Raw genomic sequence first — 12,734 nt, 5'->3', positions numbered from 1 at the left:
CTTCAGCCTTGCTTGGCCCACTGCTCTACAGTGGGATCTGTGGCCTAGTAAGGAAGTTCCCCAAGTTCCACTACCAAGCTTGCTCCCAGCCCTGAATCCAACACATATTGGTGGGTGCAGTGGCCTTGCTTGGCATGGTCTTTCTCAGTCCCAGCCTTTGCATGTGCCAGTGGAGTGCTGGCCTCCTCCCAGCCCTAGCTCCAGCAAGTGTGAGACAGGTTCCTGTCAAGTGAGTTCTGTGGCTAGCCTGGCTTGGTCCATCATCACCCATAGCTCTTTGTACAAACTGGTGTGTGCTGCTATCCTATAGAGGTGAGCCCACAATTTCCCTTACAGAGTATGTTCCCAGATCTGGTTCTTTTGCATTCTGGTGGGTGCTGTGGTCCAGCCTGACATGGCCCAGTCTCTGCTCCAACACTCATGGGTGGGTACTGCAGCCTAACCAAGCTAAACATGTTTCCCATTCCCCGCTTTTGTGTTTGCTAGTGGGTGGTGAGTATTGCTATTTAGCGCGGCCCAGGTCTCCTATGTAGGCAGGTACCTTGGCCTGACCCAGACACGCCCTTGGGTTTTCCCCCTCTAAACCACTCAATCTCAATTTCCTTGTCTACCTGTGAGTGCAGTGGTCTTCTATGGAAGGCCCCAGAAGCCATTCCTCCCCTCACAAGCATGCCCTCTGCAGCTTTGGCTCCCACTCTAATATGTCCCCAGACATTCTTCCCCAGGCAATCTGCAGATTCCCAACTGGGGTGCCATGTCCTGCTGGATATTCCCCACATTCTCCACATATCTTAAAAAATTAAGCAACTATGCTGGCACACTGGTAATAGTTAACCCAAATTTGGCATTAACCTGGCCTGGAATGCCCGCCGGCTACTGTCTGCTTTTCTCCCAGCAGTGGTAACTCTTACCTAGACACAAGGAAACCTAGTCAACTGCCTAGAGCTGGGGCTTCTATCATTTTCTCTTTGTTTATCATATGAATGATTTCCAAAAGTTCATGGAAATTGTATATTATGAACAATTCTGTATGGATTTAAAATTTTTTCTACCATCAAAACAAATTTTAATATACTGCTTTCATGAATTTTAAAAAGTTCTTTCATATAAGCCTATTTATTTTTGGCCAAAGATCATTCCAAGAATCCCAAGTTAAGCAAAGATAGAATATAATCTCAAAAATAATAGGAATAAATACCACATCAATTTCTGAGTATTAAACTAGTTTTTGCCATATTTGTTTTTATCCTTTTGTCTTTAAAAGGCTGTGCTTTTTTTGGTAATGTTTCTTTATTTTTACTTGAAAGAGTTAGAGTTAGAGTTAGAGAGAGAGACTGAGATTTTTCCATCTGCTGGTTCACTCCCCAAATGGCCACGCTGGCCAGAGCTGGGATGAGACCTTTCTTTGTTTTAAAAAATTTATTTATTTGTTTGAAAGGCAGAGTTATAGAAACAGAGGGAGGGAGGGGAGAAGGGAAAAGGAGAGGAAGAGATAGAGAGAATCTTCTATCTGCTGGCTCACTCCATTGGTCCCAGTGGCCAGGGCAGGGCCAGGCTGAAGCCAGGAGCTTCATCAGGGTCTCTAACATGGGTGGCAGGGGATCTGACACCTGGTGCATCTTCTGCTGCTTTTTCTAGGCCTTAGCAAGAAGCTGGATTGGAAGTGCATCAGCAGGGACACGATCTGGGACTCACACGGGATTGAAAGTGGTGGTTCAACATTCTATGACATGATGCCAGTTCCTAGTCAAGAATATTTTATCCAGCCAAACTGTCTTTCAGATATGACGGAAAAAAGGCATTATCACATTCAGAAAATTTATCACCATTATATCTGCCCTAGAAGAAATGCCAAAGGAAGTTGTTAAAACTAAGAGATGCTAGGGCCCGGCGCCGTGGCCTAGCGGCTAAAGTCCTCGCCTTGAAAGCCCCGGGATCCCATATGGGCGCCGGTTCTAATCCCGGCAGCTCCACTTCCCATCCAGCTCCCTGCTTGTGGCCTGGGAAGGCAGTTGAGGACGGCCCAATGCATTGGGACCCTGCACCCGCGTGGGAGACCCGGAAGAGGTTCCAGGTTCCCGGCTTCGGATCGGCGCGCATCGGCCCGTTGCGGCTCACTTGGGGAGTGAAACATCGGATGGAAGATCTTCCTCTCTGTCTCTCCTCCTCTGTGTATATCTGGCTGTAATAAAATGAATAAATCTTTAAAAAAAAAAAAAAAAAAAAAACCAAGAGATGCTAACAAATACGAAAAATCTCAGAAAGAAGAAAACTCAGTGCAAAGAGTAACTACATAAACAAATTCAGAATGCTGTAATATTGTAATATGGTATACAATGCACTAATCTCTTAAGTATAAAAACTAGAAAATTATTAATAGTTACTTTAAAGTGATATGAAAGAATTATAGAAAGGTAAACAAGAACATAAAAAATTCAAAATACAGGGAAAAATGCAACATCAGAATATAGTTCTTCACTAGTATTAGTATTGTTCTTCAGTAGTATTAGTATAGTTCTTCACTAGTATTAGTATAGTTCTTCAGTAGTATTAGTATAGTTCTTCACTAGTATTAGTATAGTTCTTCAGTAGTATTCATCTGCTTCTTGTTCATGTGCCACATTTGGGATCATGACTGTATCATTTTCTGTATCTTCATTTTTAGATTTTCCATTAAAATCATATCCCTTCTTTAATCCCACTTTTACTCTTATTTCTTTCTATGACTCTTTATACTTCATTTTAACACAGCTGGTTTTCTTCCCACTGCAAGCCTGTGTGATACTTTCTTAAAGCATAAAAGTATAATCCTGGATATAACATTAACTAGTGGTTTATGCATATCTGTATACAGATGTACATTAGACTGCACATCTAGACATACAGGTACACATTCCCCCAAGTGGCATGGGAATGCTACAAACAGAGAATATATTTTACACGGTATCTATCACAGTTCTCTATATACAGGGGTTCAATAAACATTTGCTTTTTTACATTTAAATTTCTACAGAAAAACTTGCCATTAGAAAATTTCATTTTTTTTTACAACTATTGTATTTTAAAGACAGTGACACAGAGTGTCAGAGATCTCCCATCTACTGATTTACTCTCCCCAGGGTTCCCAGTTGGGTTGAGCCAGGCAGAAGTCAGGAGTCTAGAATGCAATCCAGGCTTCTCCTGTGGGTATCTGGGACTCAGTCTGAGAACCATCACCTGTTACCTCCCAGTGTGAGTACTAGCAGAAAGCTGAATTGGAAGGGTAGCCAGGATTTGAATCCAGGCAGTCTGATTTAGAATGCAGGTATTCCAAGTGGTAACTGAACTGTGAAGCCAAATACTTGTTCTTTATTCAAAAATTGTTTAAGTTACACATTTATATATGGGGTTCAGTGTGATGTTTAATGGGTGATGATTAAATCAGGATGCAGAATTTCCATATCCTTAAACCTTCAGCAAATTTTATTCTTTACCTGCTCAATAAACACTGAGGAATCTACAAGAAAATATATTATAAGGATAATTTTTATTTATTTAGAGTCACTTATATTCTACTTCCTCCTGCAAAAGATTTCAAGTGGCTAACGACAGGTTATTTTTCATTTCAGCATTTGCTTCAATCTTATGGTTGTCTTTGAATGAAATTTTAGAAGGTATTAAAGGGTGAACAGAGAAGCAATTTTACCATTTCTATCCCCTGAGACTTCTTTGGAGCCTTCCTGTCAGTCTTTTGCAACTCTGTATTTCTCTGTCAGGATATTCCACTGCAGCTATAAAGGAAAGACCCTGGAGGATGATCTGACGCTATAAGATCTAGAAGAAATTTCCCTTCACTAGAGAACATAATTGAGAGTTCTCTGTGCCATGAGTGATTTAGGATAAATATTAAATAAGACTTTCCAGAAAGTTTCGCCATGGTATTACAGTTGAAACACCTGCCAAGTAAAACTACATAATTTCTTCCCTGGAAATCTTTAAAAACAGAAACATTCTTACCTATTAGGAATGATTTAAGTCTAGTCTGCCAGAAAACAGGGATGACAATTCAGGTTTCTGTTTGATATTATTGTACTTACAGGTATTTTATACTAAATCAATATTTTCTTTCCCTCTAGCCCTCTCATCTGCTGGTTCACTTTCCAAAAGCCCTCAAGGCTTAACATGGGGCCAGGACAGACTGTAGCTGGCAGCCAGGAACTTATGCTAGGTTCCCATCTGATTGGCAGGAACCCAATTATCTATCCCACTAATGTCATTTCCCACGGTTTACATTAGCAGGAAGCTGGAGTTAGGAGTCAGAATTAGATTTTGAATCCAGGTGCTCAAATGCATGATACAGACATCTAAAGGTAGGTCAACACCTTGCTCCTAGATAAAAATGTAACATAAATTGTTCCTAATTTGTCTATAGTTTCTGGCAAATCATGCATTATATGATTTAATATAAAATTATCTTCCACTAATTTTAAAGTACACATAGAATAGAATTACTTATCATCAGTGTCTTAAATAGTTTGTTAATTTATGTAATTTATATTTAAGTGGCAGAAAATCCTAATCATGCCTATAAAGCATAATGTAGCAGTAGCTGCAAAACAATTTCTGTGCGAGGAAAATTTAGATAATAAGCATCTGTATGTTTATATTAAATTTATAAACAATCTATGTTTTAGTAAACAAAGTCCTAAAATCAACACCGATAAGCCATCAAATTACACCATGTATTTCTTTTCAGGATTACTTATTAACCATGTGAAGCATCCTTACTCCCCTGACTGCCTGTAGCTTACCATGCTTTGTTTTCTCAGGCTTAAAATTGGCAGGCAGGTCTCCAGTCCAAGGTGGCAGTAGTTAAAAGGTGAGAACCCGGGACAAGCTCCTAATTTGTGGTCCACAGATAGGCTCCATGTATGTTCTGAAGAACAGAAATCATATATGCTGGGGCCAGCGTAGTGGTACAGTTGGTCAAGCTGCCAGTAGTGACACTAGCATCTCATATCGCAGCACTACATCTGAGTCTGAGCTTCTCTGCTTCCAATCCAGCTCCCTGGAAAGCAGTGAAAGATGGCCTGGGTGCTTGGGTCCCTGCCACCCATGGGGAACCTTTCCTGGCCACTAACTTTGGTTTGGAGCAGCCAGGATGTTTATTGCACCCATTTGGGGATAAATCAGGAGATGAATGGAAGATCTTTCTCTGTCTTTCCTTATCCTTTTAACTCTTTCACATATATACATACATATGTGAAACCTTAAAAAAAGATTTTGTATATGTTTTTTTTTTTTTAATTATGGCCGGTGGGTGCACAAACTTCATCAGATTTTCTAAAGGAAAAATATCTCAGTTACAAAGTAATGTATTGAAGTTTTCTAAGTTTACCTTATTTTAAGTACTTTAGAACAAGATTGGGGGAATTACAGAACTCATTCATTCATCAAATACTGAAACTAGTATCTGTCATCTGCTCTATTCTATGTGAGACACTAGGGAGACAAGGGTGAGAACAAGATCCAGTCATTGAAATGGAGAAACTGGTGAACCACTAGAAATATTGGACAGCTACTTGGCTTAAAATATAGGAAATGAGTGGGATAAAAAGTTCATGGTGCTATGGGAACACATATGGAAGATTAGGGGCTTGGAGCTGTCTCTCTGGAGGAAGTAGGTTTTTAAACTGATGCATGAAGGACAAATAAAAGTTAGACAGACAAAGGCAGGGGAAGGAAAAGAACAGTGTTACAATCAAATCCATGTGTGAAAGCCAGGAAGTAGAACAGACCATAAATTTAGAAAACTGGAATACGCTCTGGATGAATGGGATATGGAATATCATTAAGAGATGCTGATGGTAGTGAGAGAGGAATGAGTTGGAATACAGGGAAATACAGATCACAATGAAGTTTACTTTTCAAGATAGGAAATTAAGATGCATTCTGAATACACTGAAAAGGAGCTTACGTATTTTAAGAAATGATGTGATTGCTAAATACATTAGGAAGTAATGGGGAGAAACGAACAGAATCAATGTATATTTAGGAGGTAGAATTACAAGCATTGGATGTAGAGGTGTGAGGAGTAGTTCAGAATGATATTCAGAGTTTTGCATGAGCAACTAGTTATTTGATATTATATTCATGAAAATGGGAAGTAGATGAAATAAAGACTTGCATTAGAGGTGAAAAAAATGTGTTCACTTTTGAATATACTGAGTTCAAGGAACATGTAGAAATGTTCAACAGAGTTAAAAATACACAGGATATTTTAAAGAAGAAATTAAAGACTAAAAATTATTTTTGGAGGAATCAAGATGGTAGAATAGGGCAAGGACATGTTTAAACAGAAGTAGAAACATTAGCCAGTGTGAAGCAGAGAGGTCACATCCAGGTGAGTAAGAGAGGACAGAATGACAGCAGAAGGGCACCTGGAGGCTGACAGACACAAGAAAGCAGCGAAGACAACGGTATGGTGTTACAGTGATGGATATCCCAAGGGCATTCAGCCAGCGGCAATCTGAATTACAGTGGCAGCCGGAACTCTAACAGCAACAAGATGAGAAGGGGCATGCACCAGGAGCTCAGGAGGTGAACCCAGACAAAGAACTGCCCATCTTGCTGGTCTGTTTCATTTGACCAGGAGGAGCAGACAGAGTTCAGGTCCCAGACAGGTGGTACGGGGACAAGGTGGATTTTACAGCCCAGTTGGCCCACTACAGCTGGATCAGGTGCCATTTTGTCTAGAGAGACAAAGGCTATGGGACAAAACTGAGCATGGACTGAGCTGGGAGTTAACTCATTTCTGATTCAGTGGTCTGCAACAACATAGCATCCTATAGGTTCCACCCAAGATAGGTTTGGGTAGCGCTCAGACCTGATGGTCACCAGATCAAGAACTCCAGTAGTAGCACATCAGGTGCCATTTTGTACAGTGTGACAAAGGCATTAAAACAGGAGGGACAACAGTGAGGTGTGCATGCGCTGAGCTGGGAACGAACTCACTGAGCTCAGTGCAATGCACTGGTCCCACAGGGAAAATAATACAAACTTTGGCATCATATGGGTCAAAACAGGTCCATGTGGTCCTCAGACCTAACGGCCAACAGGCTCTGGTGAGATCAACACCACCAACAACCTTGTTATATAGGTCACCTGGGGTCTCCCTGATCCTGGAAACTGCTCTAACAGGAAGTGGGAGAATGCTGGTACAGACAATGATACAGCCTCAGCATGGTATCACAGGAGGTGGAGACTGGTGAACCAAGAACTGGGGCTATGGAAAGTATGGCGTATTTCCAACAGACCTAGAGCTTGCTGGAGGGAGTGGCAAAAGGGACTGCAAGCAAAGAGCTGTGTGTCAACTGCAGTAAGTAAAATCTAACTGTAGACCTGTGGACGACACAGCTTAGAAACCTGCCCCAAGGAGAAGAATCTGATAACCAGAGTACAATATTCAAGAGCAGAAGAGGAGACAAAGGCACAATGAATATTACTGAAGACTCTCCTGCAAAGGAGCAAAACCCTATGCCAACCTCAGAGTTACCAAGAAAGACATAGAGAAAATGGGAATACAGAATTCAAAACACTTGTTATAAAACTTATTGACAACGAGAAGCACATAAAGCATTCAAGGAATTTAAGGAACACGTCACAGTGGAAATGAATCAAACGAAAGCTGATATCTCAGAAATGAAAAATACAGAAGAGTAAAATAAAGGTACAGTGGAGAGTCTCCAAAAAGAATGAATGAAGCAGAAAATAGAATCTCAGAATTGGAAGGTATTTCCTGTCACCAGAGGGAACCAAACAAAAAGCTGGAAACAGAGCTGGATCAGGCCAAAAAAAGTATTCAAGAATTGAAAGACATTATTAAGAGGTTAAATATAAGAGTTATGGGAGTCCAAGAAGGTGCAGAAAGAGAAACTGGTTTTACAAATATATTTAATGAAATCATAAAGGAAAATTTCCCTAATCTAGAGAAAGAATTGGGAAACAACATCTAAAATGGGCACAGAACTCCCAACAGTCTTGACCAAAAGCAGTCTTCACCAATCTTCAATTGAACATAGGAAGAGATCCTTAAAGGTGCACATGAAAAAAATCAACTGACATATAAAGGAATGCCAACTAAACTCACAGGAGACCTCTCACAGGAAACTCTACAGGCAAGAAGAGAATGGAGCAACATATTCCAGATTTTAAAAGCAAAACATTGTTGGCCCAGGATAATGTATCCAGCAAAGCTTTCTTTTGTCTTTGAAAATGAAATGAAAATTTTTCACAGTAAAGAAAAGTTAAAAGAATATGCCTCTTCCAAACTGGCCCTACAAATGATACTTAAAGATGTTCTTTTGACAGAGAAAAGGAATAGTTCCCACCAAAACAACCTATTCCTAAAATGACAGGACCAAATTACCACCCATTCCTAATTAACCGTGAATGTAAATAGCTTAAACTCATCAATCAAACATCATAGATTAGTAGACTGGATTAAAAAACCCATTTGTTGCCTACAGAAGATAAGTCTCACCAACAAAGATCAGTGGAAACTATAACTCATGGATTTTGATTTTTTTAAAATTTAGTTTCATCTCTTCAAAGCACTTTCTTCTTCATTAAAATTTTCATTGATACATAAATCATACAGTAGCACTATTTTCTTCAAGACGGTTTTTTATTTTCTTTTTCATTTCTTCAGCCACACATTAGTCATTCAGTAGCATGTTACTTAACTTCTTGTCTTTTAAAAATTTTTTTCTTTCTGTTATTGTTTTGTGGCTTTTCACTTAGGAGGATAAATAGTAACTGTGTCATGGACACTATCATATCCATTAGCATGCTATTTAACTTCATGGTGTTGCTAATTTCTATTTTTCTTCCTGTTATTGATTTTGTATTGTGGATTTTCATTTAAGCAGATATATAGTAACTGTGTAATGGAGACTACCCTATCCAGATGTGAGGATACAATGCAGTATGCATCTCTACTTCCAGATCAAAGATGGAGTCCCAAGGAAACTATTAACTATATTTTGACAATAGCATGCTGGACTCTGCCATTGTCCATGCCTGCAATGATGGACATATGACTGTATGAAGATCTATACTATAGTAATGATATATGGGAACTCTAAGGCAGAGGGGGAGGGGGTAAGAGAAATCCCAGGGCTTATGGAACTGTATCATAAAATGGCAATAACAATAATAATAAAAAGAAAGTTAAAAAAAGACTTAGGAAAATGCATATTGTGACAAAACTATGAATAAGTTTTGAAGTAATCTGTACCAAAATAAATTTGTTCCCACATTCAAAAAATTCTTTTCTTTTCTTTTTTTTTTTTTAAGATTTACTTTATTTCTTTAAAAGAGAGTGAGAGAAAGAGAGAGAGAGAGACAGTATCTATCCACTGCTTCATTCCCCAAATGGTTGCAGCTCTGGACAGAAGCCAGGGTCCAGAACCTCCGTCAGGGTCTCCGTGTAGGGTGAGGGCCTGGAGCGCCAGGGCCATGGTCTGCTGCTCTTCCAGGTGCATTAGCAGGGAGCTGGATGCGAAGTGGAGCAGTTAGGACTTGACCCAGTTCTCTGATATGGGAGTAGGCATTCACAAGCATTACTGTACACACAGTATGGGGTTTTAGAGTACCTGCAGAAAGGACAGCAGGAGTGGAGTGGGGTGAAGCACCCTGAGTCCCTGGTGGGTGCAGGGGAAGATCTTGCCCAGCCCAGAGTGAGGCCCCGGGTCACTCCAGCCAATGACCAACATGTTTGAGTGTAGCTTGAAGAAGTCATCCTTGTCCAGCCCTGTATCACTGAACTCAACCGGCAGGTGTCTCCAGGCCAGAGAGGATGTCTTTCAGAAGCTCTAGTGGTGCTGTCCCCTGGAGCACTCGGGACCCCAGGCTCTCCCAGGTGCTAGCAATTCTCTGGCCTTCCCTGGAACTTCTGCAGGAAGGAAGCAGGCAGCAGCTCCTGGACTGTCCTGACCACATATGTGCCATCTGGTTTCGTCATGTACACGTCCCAGTCGGTGCCAAACTCTCTCATGACCTGCCTGCAGGCCCCGCATGGTGAGATGAAGTCATCCTGCTGGTCACTGGCAATGGCGATGGCCCTGAAATCCTGGCACCCTTCGGAGATGGCCTTATGGATGGCAGTCCTTTCAGTACAGTTGCCCAGGGTGTAAGAGGCATTTTCTACGTTGCACCTCGAGAAGATCCTCCCGTCGCGGGTGAGCAGGGCGGCGCCCACGGGGAAGCGACTGTGGGGCAGTAGGCCGACTTCTTGGCCTCCAGGGAGCAGAGCAGCAGCCGCTGCAGGTACTCCGGCTCCAGCGCACCGGACTGAGGCTCCCGGGCCATGTCTGTCCTTGGGTCGGCAGGTGCAGGCGCCAATTATTTTCATTTTATTTAAAAGGTATATATATATGTGCATGTGTATATATATATGTTTATATATGTATATGTATATGTATATACACACACACATACACACAGATAGAGAAACAGAAAGATTCTACCAGTTTCCAAATGTTTGCAAAGCTAGGGCTGGGCCAGGCCAAAATCAGGAACGTGGAACAAAATTTGAATCTTCCATGTGAAAGGTAGGGATCTAATTATTACAGCCTTTATCTGCTGCCTCACAGGTGCAACTGGAAGTATGAAATGAACCCTTCAGGCCTGATTTAAGGATATATTTGTATGCTTGAACTATCTCATTAAATGTCTGCTACAAGTTGCTTTGAAACAATACTTAAAACTTTCCATTTTGTTTCTACTATAAACATGACTATCCTAACCTGTGACAATGGAGAATATCTGTTCTAAAAATATTTTAACTCTGAATATCACTGACATTTGAGGACACTAGAAAAAAATCTATGGAATAACTGAATAAAAGAATAAATTTATTTTGGTGCAAGGCATTTTTTTTGTAATCCACAAATACTTTTTTGATAACATGCATTTTCATGCAATGTATGTAGTCGTCTTGTACACTAATGGAAATCTATGGTTATAAGGTTAAGAATAAGATTTTCCTTACAGTATATCTATTTTTTTCAAACATGACACACACTTTAAATTGAAGAAAGAAAATTAGTTTCTTAACATGAGACAAGAGATTTAAATTTGGGTCACCATCTGAGATACAACTATCTGTTTTTTTTTTCTCTAATCATCCCATTATTGCAGAGGTACAGTGTAAAATAAGAACTAATCATCTAGGTTTTGGTTGGTATGGGAAAATATCCTAATCACACGAAATCCTCTAGTGATGACTGAAGATTAAATGACATGAGGCTTTACTTTATGTTATATGTGAGAATTAAAAACAAAAGGTGTACTATTCACTTCAGGGAAATGATGGCCTTGCCAGCTGCAGCACATGCTGTCTTCGAAGCTTTCTTATGACAAATTAACATAGCATGTGCCAGATGTTTTTTTTTCTGTTGAATTATCCTATAATATGCTTCAGTTATTTTCAGTAATTATGCATTTTGTAATCTGCCAGTACCTGCAGCTGGCTCTCATACTGTTAATTAAAAAAAAAAACGCCTTGAAAAAGCACTTATGGCAGCCAAACATTACAGATGTACAGCCAAAAATTTCTAATGTAATAGAAAGTAATTCACCACACATTCATATGTGCTATTCTAAAAAGTGAAACTAAAGGATTATTGTGTTACAGAAGTTTTTAAAACCTATGCATAGTTTTTCATAATTTTCACTTTTATGAATTTTCTGAAGATACCTTTATATATAATTTCATAATTCTGTTTTGCATCAGAGAAGTAAAAATAATACTGCACACTCATTTGTTCATATACTTATTCAATACATAGTGTCAGGGAAGAGCTAGCTTTTGGTTTTGCAGAAGAGACAAACACAAATGGTGTTTGTGCTAAATGCTACAATTCAGTAAGTGTCCCCCCAACCCCAGGAATGGGGAAGCTGCTCTAAGAGTGCAGGAAGAGGAAACTCCATCTGTTAGGTAAATGAGGAAAAAATAGGGTTTGAGTTTTGTCTGAAGAGAAGCAGTACTTTTCAGGACAATATTGTGGAAGGCTACTCACAGAAAGAAACGGTGCGCAAAAGTCAGCCTTCAAATAATTTAGACTCACCTCTTCATATGCTACATCTAACCCATCAGCAACTTTTGTTCCTTCTTAAAAAAAAATAAACAAAAACAAAACAAAACAAAAAACCTTGAGGCCCAGTGCAGTAGCCTAGCAGCTAAAGTCCTAGCCTGGCACTTGCCAGGATCCAATGTGGGTGCTGGTTCTAACCCCAGTGACCCCACTTCCTATCCTGCTCCCTGCTTATGGCCTGGGAAAACAGTCAAGTCCAAAGCCTTGGGACCCTATAAACATGTGGAAGATTCAGAGGAGGCTTGAAGCTTGAGGCTCCTGGCTTCAGACTGACACAGCTTGTTATTGCGGCCACTTGGGGAGTGAATTAATGGATGAAGATCTTCCCCTCTGTCTCTTCTCCTCTGTATATCTGACTTTCCAATAAAAAAAATATAAAATTAATCTTAAAAAAATCCTAACTAATCCATCTTTTTTTTTGTCTCCTTGGTCTAAAACAGTATCATCTTTTTAAAAATCTATTTTTTTTTCAGTATCATATTTAATGAAACTTGGAAATGCCTTCTAAGTGGTTATCTAGCTTTCCCAGTCTTGTGTTCACAGGGTGGATACAGTGGTTTCTTTTTTTTTTTTCTTTCTTTAAAAAAAAAATGAGCA

The 12,734-nt window shown here is 39.9% G+C and overlaps 1 protein-coding gene and 1 pseudogene across 1 annotated transcript in view; both read right to left on the bottom strand.

Annotated features, from left to right (window-relative positions):
• SCLT1 (sodium channel and clathrin linker 1) overlaps window positions 1-12,734 on the bottom strand; it is a 204,244-nt gene that overhangs the window by 10,348 nt on the left and 181,162 nt on the right. The window lies entirely within an intron of this gene.
• Window positions 9,905-10,359, bottom strand: LOC105942003 (cytidine deaminase-like; annotated as a pseudogene).

This window comes from Ochotona princeps, chromosome 7 (assembly GCF_030435755.1).
Source record: "Ochotona princeps isolate mOchPri1 chromosome 7, mOchPri1.hap1, whole genome shotgun sequence".
Taxonomy (NCBI): Eukaryota; Metazoa; Chordata; class Mammalia; order Lagomorpha; family Ochotonidae; genus Ochotona; species Ochotona princeps.
The sequence above is the reverse complement of the archived record's forward strand: the minus strand, read 5'-3'. Positions and strand labels throughout refer to the sequence as shown.